The following is a 12,727-nucleotide window of genomic DNA, read 5'->3' as shown; positions in this document are numbered from 1 at the left end:
ACAAGGAAGTTAACACTTCTTGCAAATTTCTGGTAAAATAAAAATAGAATGTATTTACATATTTAAAATCAGAATTATGAAATAAAAAATTTAAATTAATTCCTAAAATAGGGAACATTTTCATAAAGTTAAAATATGCATGGAAAATGTTCGTTCTTGTTGATTCTCAGATATTTAAGGGATAGCTGAACAATTAAATTTTAACATTTTTACTACCAACTTACATAGATTTTAAGTCTAAGGGTACCCCACGACGAGTATTGGGTGCAAACGTTGGAGACCTACAACATAAGTTGGATTCCTATAAATGCCAATTTTTTTTTTAAATTCTTACTTTAATAAAAATGGAATGCCATATTGTAATAAATTTCAACACCTTTAATCAAAACATCAAAATCACTTGAATTTTGTTTTTAATCGTTAAAGGAAAGTTTAGATGTGATCTCTTTTTTAACTTTCCTTCCCAAAATTTGACTTTTAGGCCCAATTTATTCACCCTCCATTAAATATTGGATTTCATCGTTTTAGTTAACAACGCCATTAAACTATTGAAGCAATTAAATACACGCCATTAAATATTCTATTTATTCACTCTCCTTTAGTTAAATAGTTTGTTTTTAATGGAAACTTTAAGTTTAAAACTCCGTTAAAAAAATCCCAGGGAATTTTAATTTATTTTGATAAAAAATCTGTCAATAGCTAAATTCTGTCAAGTCAAACAGATTTAATTTTTTTTTACATTTTAAAAAGGATGAAGAAGCACATATATGTTGATATTTTAAAGTGGGATATCCTCCGAAAACGAATTACTACATTATGCACAAGCACATGCATCGTTATAAAATAACCGTCGAATGTACCTTGGAAGAAAAGACAACTGGTTTTGGAACATAAGCGATTTTTACCCGAAAGTGCAATTCAAGAATAGCTGGCTAGCTTGATTTTGGCAATAGATTGAACACAAAAGCGACACACAGAAAAAATTGGCAATAGATTGAACAGAATTTGATCTTTATCACGTCACAATATTTACACAAATGTTAGGCCTATCTTTGAAGAATGTAATCCATACCCATAATTTAATAGACATTTGTATCGGCTCATTTTTCTTTATTTATTCCTTCCATCATTCGATAGAGTTCTTATAAATTTTTTGGTCAACGACGCGAAGTCACAAAAAAAAAATAGACTTTTTTCCCATATTTTAGTTAATGATGCCAAACTTCAAAAAAAATCCTTAAAAGAGACTGAATTAAATGAATTTGGTTTTTTATTTTAAAATTCCCTTTTTTAATGGCGATTTAAGTTTAATGGAGAGTCAATAAATTGGGCCTAAATCGATTATTTTGAAAACGGTTCATGGAAATAACTTAATTAGAATTAAGTTAAGATCCTGGCTATAGAATAAGGTATCATTTATGTATACTTGTAAGTATTGCTGTGATTTTGATTTTATTTTAATCCATTTTTAAATTGCTCCTCTCGTCTATATGGGCCATAAAAAATGATTGTATTCAATCCCTCTACAAAAAAAAAAACGTGATCAATACCTACCACAGTTATCGTACTCATGCCCCCAAATGTATTTTTTTTTTTTTTTCATAACAGAGTAGTTTTTCCTATTTTTGATTTTCTTAAAAACTAACTAAACTAAACTTTTTCAAGACATAAGCCACATTTCTGAAGGAAGTAAGATAAAGATATAGTAAAGTTTTATGAATAGGAAAGGCTTCTTCAAAATCAAAATATTCTTTAAATTAAAAAACAAAACAAAAAATGAATAGAATAAAAGAGGTACTTCAACCCAAGACAAGACAAGACTTGACACTTGAACAACAAGAAAACAACGAAATCGTAGAGGAAGGGGTTATATCTCCAATTTATCTAAAAAGTTCGACTTATTTTAGTAAAATATTATTAAAAATAAATAGTTACACTAACAATGCCATCCCTTTTCTTTCATGAAATTAATTTATTTAATCCTTTTTTTCATTGATAACGCCTGAAAACTGGTGGTATATCCTGGCCCTGTCAAAAATTAATCGAAATGATTTTCCCTGTCTCACTCTAAATAACGATTTTGATTTTCTAAAAAATAAACCAAAGTTTTCAATATATATTTTTTTTATTTTTAGTCATTTTATCCCCTCATTCCCAAACAGGAGAAGATAGTCATTAAAAACAATTAAATCAAAACTTTCCACTTGAACTAAAATTTGGCTGGACTACTTATACATAATCCATTCCTAGCGATTTCGACGTATAGTATTTTCTAAGAATTTTGAAATTCGAGAAATAAGGCAAATCTAATCTACATTTTTTTCTTTGTATAGCAAAGTGGAAGTGTTTTTTTTTTCAGCACGTTACAGCAAATGACTTAACATTTTTATGTGTAGTTTTATTTCCAATAGTTTTTAGATTTAAAAAAATATCGAAAGAAATCATTTCTAATGAATCGAAAAAGTATTAAATTATAATACTTATGTTAACTGCTTCTCTTATTTTCTCAGGAATCAATTTTTTTTTATAAAATTCTAAAATATTTTTTTTTAGAGAAAATATTACGCATACACCACAGTGACCGTTTTCGATTTATTTTGTTAGATTAGATTAGATTATATTATATTAGATTAGATTCTTCCTTTATTCATTAGATAAATAACAATTTATTCGATTGGGAATACGGACATGTCAATGTTGCCGTCTGCCGGAAATGACATTTCAGTAAAATAAAATTACTATAATTATAAAAAGAGAAGATGTATCAAAAATATTTACTTACAAAAGATTTAAGATATTAAATTGCTAAAAATAAGAAGTATGCAAAATATTATACAAAAGTTTATATTAGCATAGATATGAGAACAAAAATTATATTTAATTTTTAAATTTTAATTTTTAAATTTTTAAAATTTAAAATTTTGTTTTGTTTTTGTTTTTTTTTTGTTAATTTTTATATTTTTAAATATAATAGATTTATTTTATTTTTATAAGAAATTTTCAATCGTTCTTAGTCATACAACTATTTGACCAATGTTGTCATTGAACTTTATTTTTATAAGTAGATAGGTAGATATTTGTTTGAATATTATGTGTTTTTTTTTTTTTTTTTAATACACACATTGTAAACGGAGGCTTTAGAGTAAGAGGACGTTGTTAGATATTAAGAGGAAAACCTGAACAAAACAATAAATTTGAGACAGTATTCAACCCCAACATCCGGTTGTGATTTAAAAGCTTGTATGAACTGAACCTCTTCATTGCATACATCCTTAAAATAAAATACCACTTTGATACCATCAGCCCTATTCTGCTATTCGATTCACGTGAAAGTCTTAAATTATAAATGCTTAAAAGGTGGTTAAAATTAAATTAACACAATTTTTTTTTCTTTAGAATTTCTTAAACAGGCGGGAACAACACTTTGCTATCGAAAGTTAGAAGTTTTTCAATGCCAATTTGACATGAGAATAAAAGGGAATCCTTCGATTCACGTGAATCGAATAGCAGAATAGGGCTGCATGCCACCAGCACTCCTCCATCAAAGTTCTTAGCCCCTTTAACTCATTCGTGGTGATTATGAATTGACTTACTGATGAAAAGAAAATACATACCTCCTACCTATCACATACTAAAAGGAGGGCGAAATCTGATATCGTATATTGTATACCCATGGACAAGTATCCGAGTGGAACTGGAAGCGTTTCACTTCACGTCACCATAATACCACTGAATAAAAAAATGACTTACATTTGTCCAGCAATATGGTGATCACGGTGACTCAACCTACTGAACTGGTCTGCAGAAAATGTGTAACGAATTGTGGACGCCTAGGGCGTGGGAGAAATTCCAAAATGCAATCCAACAATCGCACAAGAGATTCGTGGATGCATATTTCAAGATCTCCAAAACCAGCAGCCGCATAAGGTCTATGGAAAGCAATTATATTTATTATATTGTGTGAACATGAATGCATGTATGTACATATGTATTTGTATATAAGAATAAATATACTTTCTTGAGTAATTTGATGCAAAACAAAGTGTGAACAATTGAACTATCAAATATCTTTTTATTGTATAGTGCGGAGAAAGATGCTTGAACTTTCATTGCGGATTGTGGTTTCAAATGGAAATGGAAACGGAACTGCATAAATTCCTACACATTTTGTCACCATACATTGTAGTAATAAATAAAAAGGCGGTTTATAAAAGATTTAAAAATATTTTTTTTTTCAAACCTAATAATAATGAATAATCATTTTTTTTAAACTTTTGTAAAATTCTCATTTTTGTCATGAGAAATTCTGTTGGACAACTTCAAACTGAGCACCCCAAAAAGATTAAGCTAGCCACCAAAGAAATTACACCTTTTCCAATTAATATGAATCTGAATTAAAAAAAAAAGAAATAAAATATTAGCTTTTATAATTGAATAAAATATTAGCTTTTTTCGTTCAGTGTTTTTTATTTCATTTCATTTTCATTTTATTTATTTTATTTCAAATAATTTCATTTTATCAACCCCTGTTTTTTAGAATTTTCTAAAATATTTGTGTTATTACATTAATAGTTAAAATTTTGTATAGGTGTTGCACTTTTCCAAAAAAATGACTTATATTACAAAAAAAAAAAAACAATGTCAAACGCTGTTGATCTTTATAAAGCCGTACCTATGCATAGCCATGGTTAGTTACAAGTCATGGTAAAAAATTATTGGCAATAAAAAAATGTACAAATTTTTAATTTTTTTTTTTTACCTAACAGTCTACTAAAAATAAATATGAAATAAAATGCATGACTTGGTCGCATGTACTTGCTCTTATGATAAAAAGTTTATAAATATGTAGGTATTAGAGCTTAACATTGGAATTTTAACAATTTGGTCATAAATCAGAAAAAAAAATCATGAACAAAAATTTAATTTTTTTTTTGGAAAATTTCAAAACACACAATCTTGTATTGATAATAAATATCTACATATGTGTATTGTTTGAATAAAATTGGACCATCCTTTAACGAGATATGCGTAAATAAAAAAAATGAAAGTTTTATCACAAAATGGCAACGCCATATTTTCACTATCCATTTTTTTTTTAGAAAAACTAAAAACGTAGTTTGGTTAGAATAGCTTAGATCAATATGTACAATATACTAAATTTAATCAAAATCGTTAGAGTCGTTTTCAAGAAAATTGCAATAACTCAAAATTTTGTATAGGAGGTTCACTTTTTAAGTGAGATATTAAAAAACAAAAAAAAAAAAAACAACTTTGGAAATTCCGAAACAATTATCTGTTCCTACCAAATTTCAAGAAAATCCGTCCACTCGTTTGGAACATCTTCATATCGTCGTGAAAATGATTATACCTACATTATAATATACTTGTTAGGGTTTTTCTTCTTCGTTCTTTTTCAAAAAATTATTTTGTCCAAATTTTGCATGATAAAAAAAAAATTGCACTATCATGCAAAAAAAATACACTCAACGATAATAGCTAATATTTTATAACCTACAAGGGACAGAATTTTTTTTTTAGAATTCTAACCATTCTCTACTGGACACGTTGTATTATACTTTTGGACCAAAAAAAAAATATATTTTTAACATTATGTTTTTCCTATGGCAAAATAAATTCATTATCTTAAAAAGACAAAATGTACATTTTTAATGGGCGGACAGCCCATAATAGGATATCGTTTTATGAAATTAAAAAAAAAATTTTAAGGAATTAAAATAAAAATAAAAAATAAATACCTACATTTTTCAAAAATCACTTCTTGATGAAATTTTATTTAATACTTTATATTTCTAAATCCAACGGTATATTTTTTTTTATGAAAATCAGTTGAAAATTGGTTAATATAATATGAAAAAAAAGTTCATAGGTAAATTAAAAAAAAAATTCTCCGAATAGACCTACTTTTCCCAGAAATCGTTAAAAGTCTCCTTTCTTCCCTCCCACAACCCACTTCTAGTCTTCTGCTACGATCCAATCGATTTTCCTACTATCAATACAGTTTATCCTAAATTACCTCCTAATCACTTATTTTATGCTAGCTAATAGATCATACATATTTTGAAAAAATAAAAAAAAACGCTTTTAGCCGTTTTTCCTATAAACTTTTTAATTGTTTACATTAGATACTTCAACTTTTTGATTTCTATTTTGAAATGAGATATTTAGCAGTCACTCAACATCTAGTCAGGATGGCCGAGTGGTCTAAGGCGCTGCGTTCAGGTCGCAGTCCACTCTGTGGGCGTGGGTTCGAATCCCACTTCTGACAGTTTTATTTTTTTTTTTATTAATAAACCTTTTCATTTTTTTAATAATCATAAAGCTACAATTTAACAATTATTCAGTTACACTTTCCATATTTGCGGAAATCCAAGTCGTATCGAAATTTTAATATCATCTAATCCAGTTTTGATTACAAACTGTCTCGAAATGAGGCCATAATCTGGCTACAAGAAATTATTATTTTGTAATGATAACTTGCCATAAGATTCGAGTGGAGAGGTAATAAACATATTATCTTTGGTATTAATGGGTATGGAAATTGTGTGAATCGTGCGATGGAAAATAATTCTTTTCCTCAAGTCACGTATTTGGAACGAGAAATAAAAGAAATTACATTAAGTTCATCATTTTGATTGTAAATTAAAATGCTCATAATCAATCTGTTCTATAAATAAAAATCTCAACGAATTATTTAAAAAAAAAATTTGAATTTGTTTGGTAGGTATGGCCTATGGAGTATGGATAACTACTTATAAATTGTAACATGAGAGTTGTCAGTTTGTTACACACATTCTTCTTGCAAAAATCTATTTGTACTTTATTATTTTTACTCTATTAATACTTGGTTAAAGGGTTAAAGGTTCAATATTTGTATCCTTCAAATGGAAGTTACTGATATATAGATGAATAGTTTAATATAATATGCACATATGTAATATGTATCTACTATGTACTTGTACATAAATACCTCTATGTTTTGAGATGCTCTTTCCAATTCCAACAAGGAGTTCAATGGACTGACTTTATAATTTCAAGAAATTATTTGGATAAACCTGGAAATATGTAATGTATGTAGTTTTCACACAACAATTGATTGTCAATATTGTTGCTAAGCGGAAAGACAACATTTTAATTTAAAATTAATTAATTCTGTTTTTAATTGTTTTATGGTCAGTTTTTTTCTGAGTATTTCGTTGTCGATTTGAACGCCACAGGGATTTTTTGCTTCACAACCTGCAAAAATATTTTAGAAGTTAATTGTGAAAATAACAAAAAAAAAATACAATTAAAAACTTGAAGAAATGAATAAGAGTGAAATGACGGACTCCGTTTACTTAGGGGGAAGTGGTCACCCTTCGTACACGGTCACCCTTCGTACAGTGAGCTTAAAACAAAAACTAAACGGTATTCAAACACGTGCTTACTAGTGTGCATAGACATAGTAGGCGCCGAGCTGCTAGATAAATTTTGAATCCTAAGTGCAACGGATTCGGTCGCCACAAGACTTTTAGTGTTTTTTAGTGCTCTGAGTAATTTTTGTATGTACATTTGATGTCATGTTGTGTTTAAGTTAAGTATGTTTTTGGCTAAACAGTAATGAAGAATTGTTGTTTAAAGTGTTAAATTTGTGTTTTAATTATAAATATTGCAAAATCTCAGTACATTTTTTCAAAAATCGATTTTTCTGCATTATGTACAGTTTGGGGAGCATTCGTACAGTCAAATATGGGGCACATTCGTACGCATACGTATGCCCGCCAGTAAATTTTCTTGAGCAGATAACAATCAAAACACGGAGTTACAGTTTTATTGAAATGAAATTAAAACCTCTATAATAAGTTTTTCGCATTCTATAGTAAATTAAGGTTGGTATTTTTATATATGTAAATAATAATTTGTTTCAGAATCGTCGAATCGTGAAAAATTGAGTTTTTTATTTGTTTTTGTTTTTTCTGAATCAAGTTCAATTAATTAATAAATTAATAAGTAATTAAATGTTTTAAAACACAAATTTGGCATTTGACAAATCAAAAGTTAGTCAAATTAACGTTTTAAATATCCTGTACGAATGTACCCTAGAGTGACCGCAAGAAATCGATTTTCGAAATTTGGTCGGGGGAACCCCATAAAATGTTCCGCCTTTGCAGATTTTTAGATAGCCAAAATTTCAGCTCGATTGGATAACTCTAAATGGTGCCGACACTCGCTCAAAGTATCAAAAATCTCTGTTTTTTCACTGTTTTTCGAAGAAAATTAGCTCTAGCTCCCAAACAGATCGGGTTATTTTCACTTTTTATATATTTAATTAAAGGTAGTGTTGCTACACATAATTCAGATGCTAAATTTGTTTAGTTTTACCAAAAAAGAAAAATTTTGTCATCAATTTAAATTTTCAGTAGGTACTTACCTCAAAAAGAGCTGAAGTGCAAAACATTTAACAGAATTCTAAGGCTGTGTGTGAATTGCGTTAAATAGTTAACACTGTGTAAAATTTTTGACACTATTGAGGTGAACAAAAAATTTCAGCTGTATGGCTTATTGTTTAATATTTTTCTCTGCCTCTTTTCTGCTATGGAACTCCTTTTTAATAAAAAAAAAAACAAAACAAAACAAAACCATCTGCAAAAAAAATGTAACTCAAATTTAACCAGGTCCCAGAGCCCAATAAATTTTTAACAGCTGAAAATTTTTTATTCACCTCAACAGTGTCAAATATTTTACACTATGTGAACTATTTTACGCAATTCACACACGGCCTAGAAAAAAAAAAAAAATAACATCGTGTTACATTTCTTATACATAATTAATGAAGTAAATACTAAAAAAATTTAATCAAGAGATTTACAAAGTAGTTTTGGAAGCATCAGGATACAATTTTCGGCACTCACTGACTACTTGAAGTACATATTGTTTTTGTTCCTCATCTTTAGTTAAAAGGTTATTAAAATCCGTTATTAATTTGACTCCTCTTTCTGTCATGTCATTTACGACTTTAAGTGATTGCACTTTTTTAAAGCCTTCTTTAAAATGCGGGTTTTCGGGCCAAAGATTTGCAGGTTCTTTGAGAAAACTTGTGTCTATTTTCAATCGGCTGAAAAAGTTCAATGTTTCTTTGTTCACAATATTTTTTAACCCTGCTGTGACAAATTGTTCATCTTCATGTGTCTGTAGCTTTGGATTTACTATTCTGTTGGTTTCCGTTTCACTGGTTTTCAAAATTATGTTGGCCGTTTCTAATTTTGTTCGCCATCTGGTAAAGTTAGGTCAAAGAACGCCAGACCTGCCTGCTCTGAACTCAAATACCATAAATGGTTTGCGAATTTAGCAAGAGCCTTCTCTGAAATATCTTTGTCTATCTTGCGGTATTCAATGCAATTACGCAAAAGATCAAGATCTGGTTTAGGAGCCAGATAAGCTCTTGGGGCATTAAACCAAGCAAAAGTTTTTTCTTGTTGAATGTAAGTTTGATTTTTAAACTACAAAGTCAATTGGATTTTGCCCTAGTGCTTCTATTGTAGCTATAATTATGCGAGAAGCATTTCTATCAGATGCCTTACATCGATCCAATAACAAAGAAAGTTTCATTGTTAATAGCTCTTTCACCCGACGACTATACCTCATACTTTTGCTACCCGAGGGCCCAGAGATAGAGAAACATCCATTCTATCCCTATACGCAGAATAAAACAGTTAAAAAAAGTTTAATTTTAAATCAAGTTTGCACTTCAGCTCTTTTTGTGGTAAGTACTGAAAATTTAAATTGATGACAATATTTTTCTTTTTTAGTAAAACTAAACAAATTAAGCATCTGAATTATGTGTAACAACACTACCTTTAATTAAATATATAAAAAGTGAAAATAACCCGATCTGTTTGGGAACTAGAGCAAATTTTCTTCGAAAAACAGTGAAAAAACAGAGATTTTTGATACTTTGAGCAAGTGTCGGCACCATTTAGAGTTATCCAATCGAGCTGAAATTTTGGCTATCTAAAAATCTGCAAAGGCGGAACATTTTATGGGGTTCCCCCGAAAAAAATTCGACAAAAAATTTTTTCTATGGGAGTTGCGGTCACTCTAATGTACCCCATGTGCTGTACGAAGGTACCCCACGGGTGGGGAGGATTCGTACAAAAATCTAATCCCAGTAAAATGGCTATAACTATTTAAGCCTTTGACTTAGAAGTGTCAAATTTTTTTGTAAGTGTAATAATATACATATTACAAATAAAGTCCATTTTCTCGAAGCTGGAGTGAGTAAATAAATAACTAAAAATAAATAAGTAAAAACTGTACGAAGGGTGACCACTTCCCCCTATGTTTTTAAAGTCCAAAAAAACAATTCCAAAATTAAATGCTTTTTTTTTTTTAATTTCAGTAGCTAATGGTACGACGGCGAACTAGACATGTGGAGCCATAATGGGAAGTATAAAAGTGGGAGCGTTGTGATCTACATTGTTTATGTGGTAACTTGGAAAAGCAGAATTTGAATGAAATAAACACACTGAGTGCCATAGTGGTGACTTGAAATAATCCTAGATTCGCCTTCATGATAGCACTATAGAAATATATATGTGCCCATGATTATGAAAGTGGACTAAGTCACTTTTTGCATTGTTTAAAGAAAAACTTACATAATAATTTTCTTATAACGATTTAATTACATTTCTTTTATGAAATCACTAGAGGAGCAATAAAAAAGTTTATTTATTGCAATTTCGCTTTCAAATAAACTTTACCCCTTAAATAATAATTATTTTAAGGCTAGATTTGAGGCCATTTTTAGGAGTGACTTAGTCCACTTTCATAATTAAGGGCACATATACAGTCGTCGTAGATAATGAAGAAGAAGAACCACTAATGGTACCTACTTTATTTTAATAAATTAATCTTTAAAGGACTATCAAAAGTATAACGTTTTTAGTTTTTAATGATACAATGACAAATTCAATGTATTAGTTTTTTTTGTTTAATTTAAGTTCAATAATGTCCAGAATGTCTCAATTTTTTCTTAACCAATTACAATATGAACCATTCAATAATTTCATCACTTGAATTGCATGCCGAATGGGTTAAATTACTACATAACTAGTTTTGCATTTAAATAGCATAATTTTGAATCCGAAACTGAGGTCCGATTGGCCAATACAGGGAGAAGTTTTGAGTAGAATGCAAAAAAAAAAAACACAAAAAATGTAAATATCATTAAAAACGTTTAACATTTTCGACTAATTGGACTAATTCAAACAGTTTCTGTTTGATGTAAGGAGTGATCCTATTACGTGGGTTACATGTAGCTGTCTGAGCTACTGTCCCATGAGTTCAAATTGGTATATGGAAGGAAAGTACAGTTAATTTTGGTTAAAAAAAAATGCTACTCACCAAGTTTGACGTATCGGAAGTAAAACCGTTTTATACAGCGAAGAAGACAATTTTTTCAATAAATCTATTGAGCTATAAGACATTTATCTACTTTAATTTAATGTTGGAATAAGTAAGTTATAAAATGCAAAGAATCGCGTAGAAAACTATAGTTCTATGTTTTCGATGTTTTTTTTTGATTTTTTCTGTTCTTTCCAAGAAAAAAAAGACTTTTCTGAAGCCAAAAATGTTCGCAAATATTAAATAACTTAAAAGAGAAAAATGCAATATATATGGTATTGTAGCATTGTTTGTCGAACATTTTATGATTTTACAATGGACACGTTCAGGAAACTTAAGGGACTAAATATTTAGTCAGCGTCATCTTCTGAAAGAAAAATTAGATAGACGGTTAAATCGAGTTAGGAAGATTTGCCTCACTATCCTCTGATAGATAGTTAGTTCCAAATTTTTCTGAACATGCCCAATAACGTTAAAACGTATAGTATGAGCCAATACTACTAAAAAGTCAGATATCAAAAGTACGGAAATTAAAATTACCACATTTGGTTCCTTTTCATTCATTCTTGCTCTTCTTTTGAATGAATCAAAATCTCAACTTGAATGTTCTCGTTCTACAACCGCATCATAGCATCTAGCAGAGGATCTTTAATTGATTTGACAATTTTTCTATTTATGCTCCGGTTTTTATCAACATTTAAAATTTAGGCAGTATTAACAGATTTTCGAATGGACAGATGATTCTAAAAACAATTTACTCCAACGGAATGATTTTGTATACACTTTTTTTCTAGGCCTCCTTGTCTTGTTTTTTTTCGGATGTAATTTTTTACCAAAACCTAAATTACTTGCAATTAATTAAAAAAAAAAGAAATAATTAAATACTTACTTTTTTCAATTGACGACTAATTGGAAACTCATTATCGCTGACATCCTTTCTAAGCTATTTCTAAAATTTTCCGAAATCATCTATTCCTCAATCAATCTCGATTCTCTTCTGATAAACTTTCACTTTCATGTTTTGCTTGAGTTTTTGTGGAGTTGTAGACGTTACAGCATAATATGTGTTTTTGTTTGAGTAGTTTCTTATCAGACTTAATTATTCCTTCTTGTTACTGGAATCGCACCTCCAACATAAACTTACTTTTTACAATAATTAAATGATTTATTTTACATTCAAATCCAAATTTTAAATGATACAAATATTTATTTATCTTATTTATTGATTTAAAGATTTAGTATGCAAAATTCAAAATACTATGCTAAATATTTAAAAAAAAGTAATACAAATAAAACTACATTAATTTATAAGATAATTAAATCTCCT

General features: G+C 29.0%; 1 non-coding gene across 1 annotated transcript; it reads left to right on the top strand.

Annotated features, from left to right (window-relative positions):
- Positions 1 to 6,203: 6,203 nt before the first annotated feature.
- On the top strand, positions 6,204 to 6,286 carry Trnal-cag (transfer RNA leucine (anticodon CAG)). The gene has a single exon. It is a non-coding gene; the product is annotated as a tRNA-Leu (tRNA).
- The last annotated feature ends 6,441 nt before the right edge of the window (positions 6,287 to 12,727 follow it).

Source organism: Episyrphus balteatus, chromosome 4, assembly GCF_945859705.1.
Source record: "Episyrphus balteatus chromosome 4, idEpiBalt1.1, whole genome shotgun sequence".
NCBI classification, from domain to species: Eukaryota; Metazoa; Arthropoda; class Insecta; order Diptera; family Syrphidae; genus Episyrphus; species Episyrphus balteatus.
This window is presented reverse-complemented; position numbering and strand designations above follow the sequence as displayed.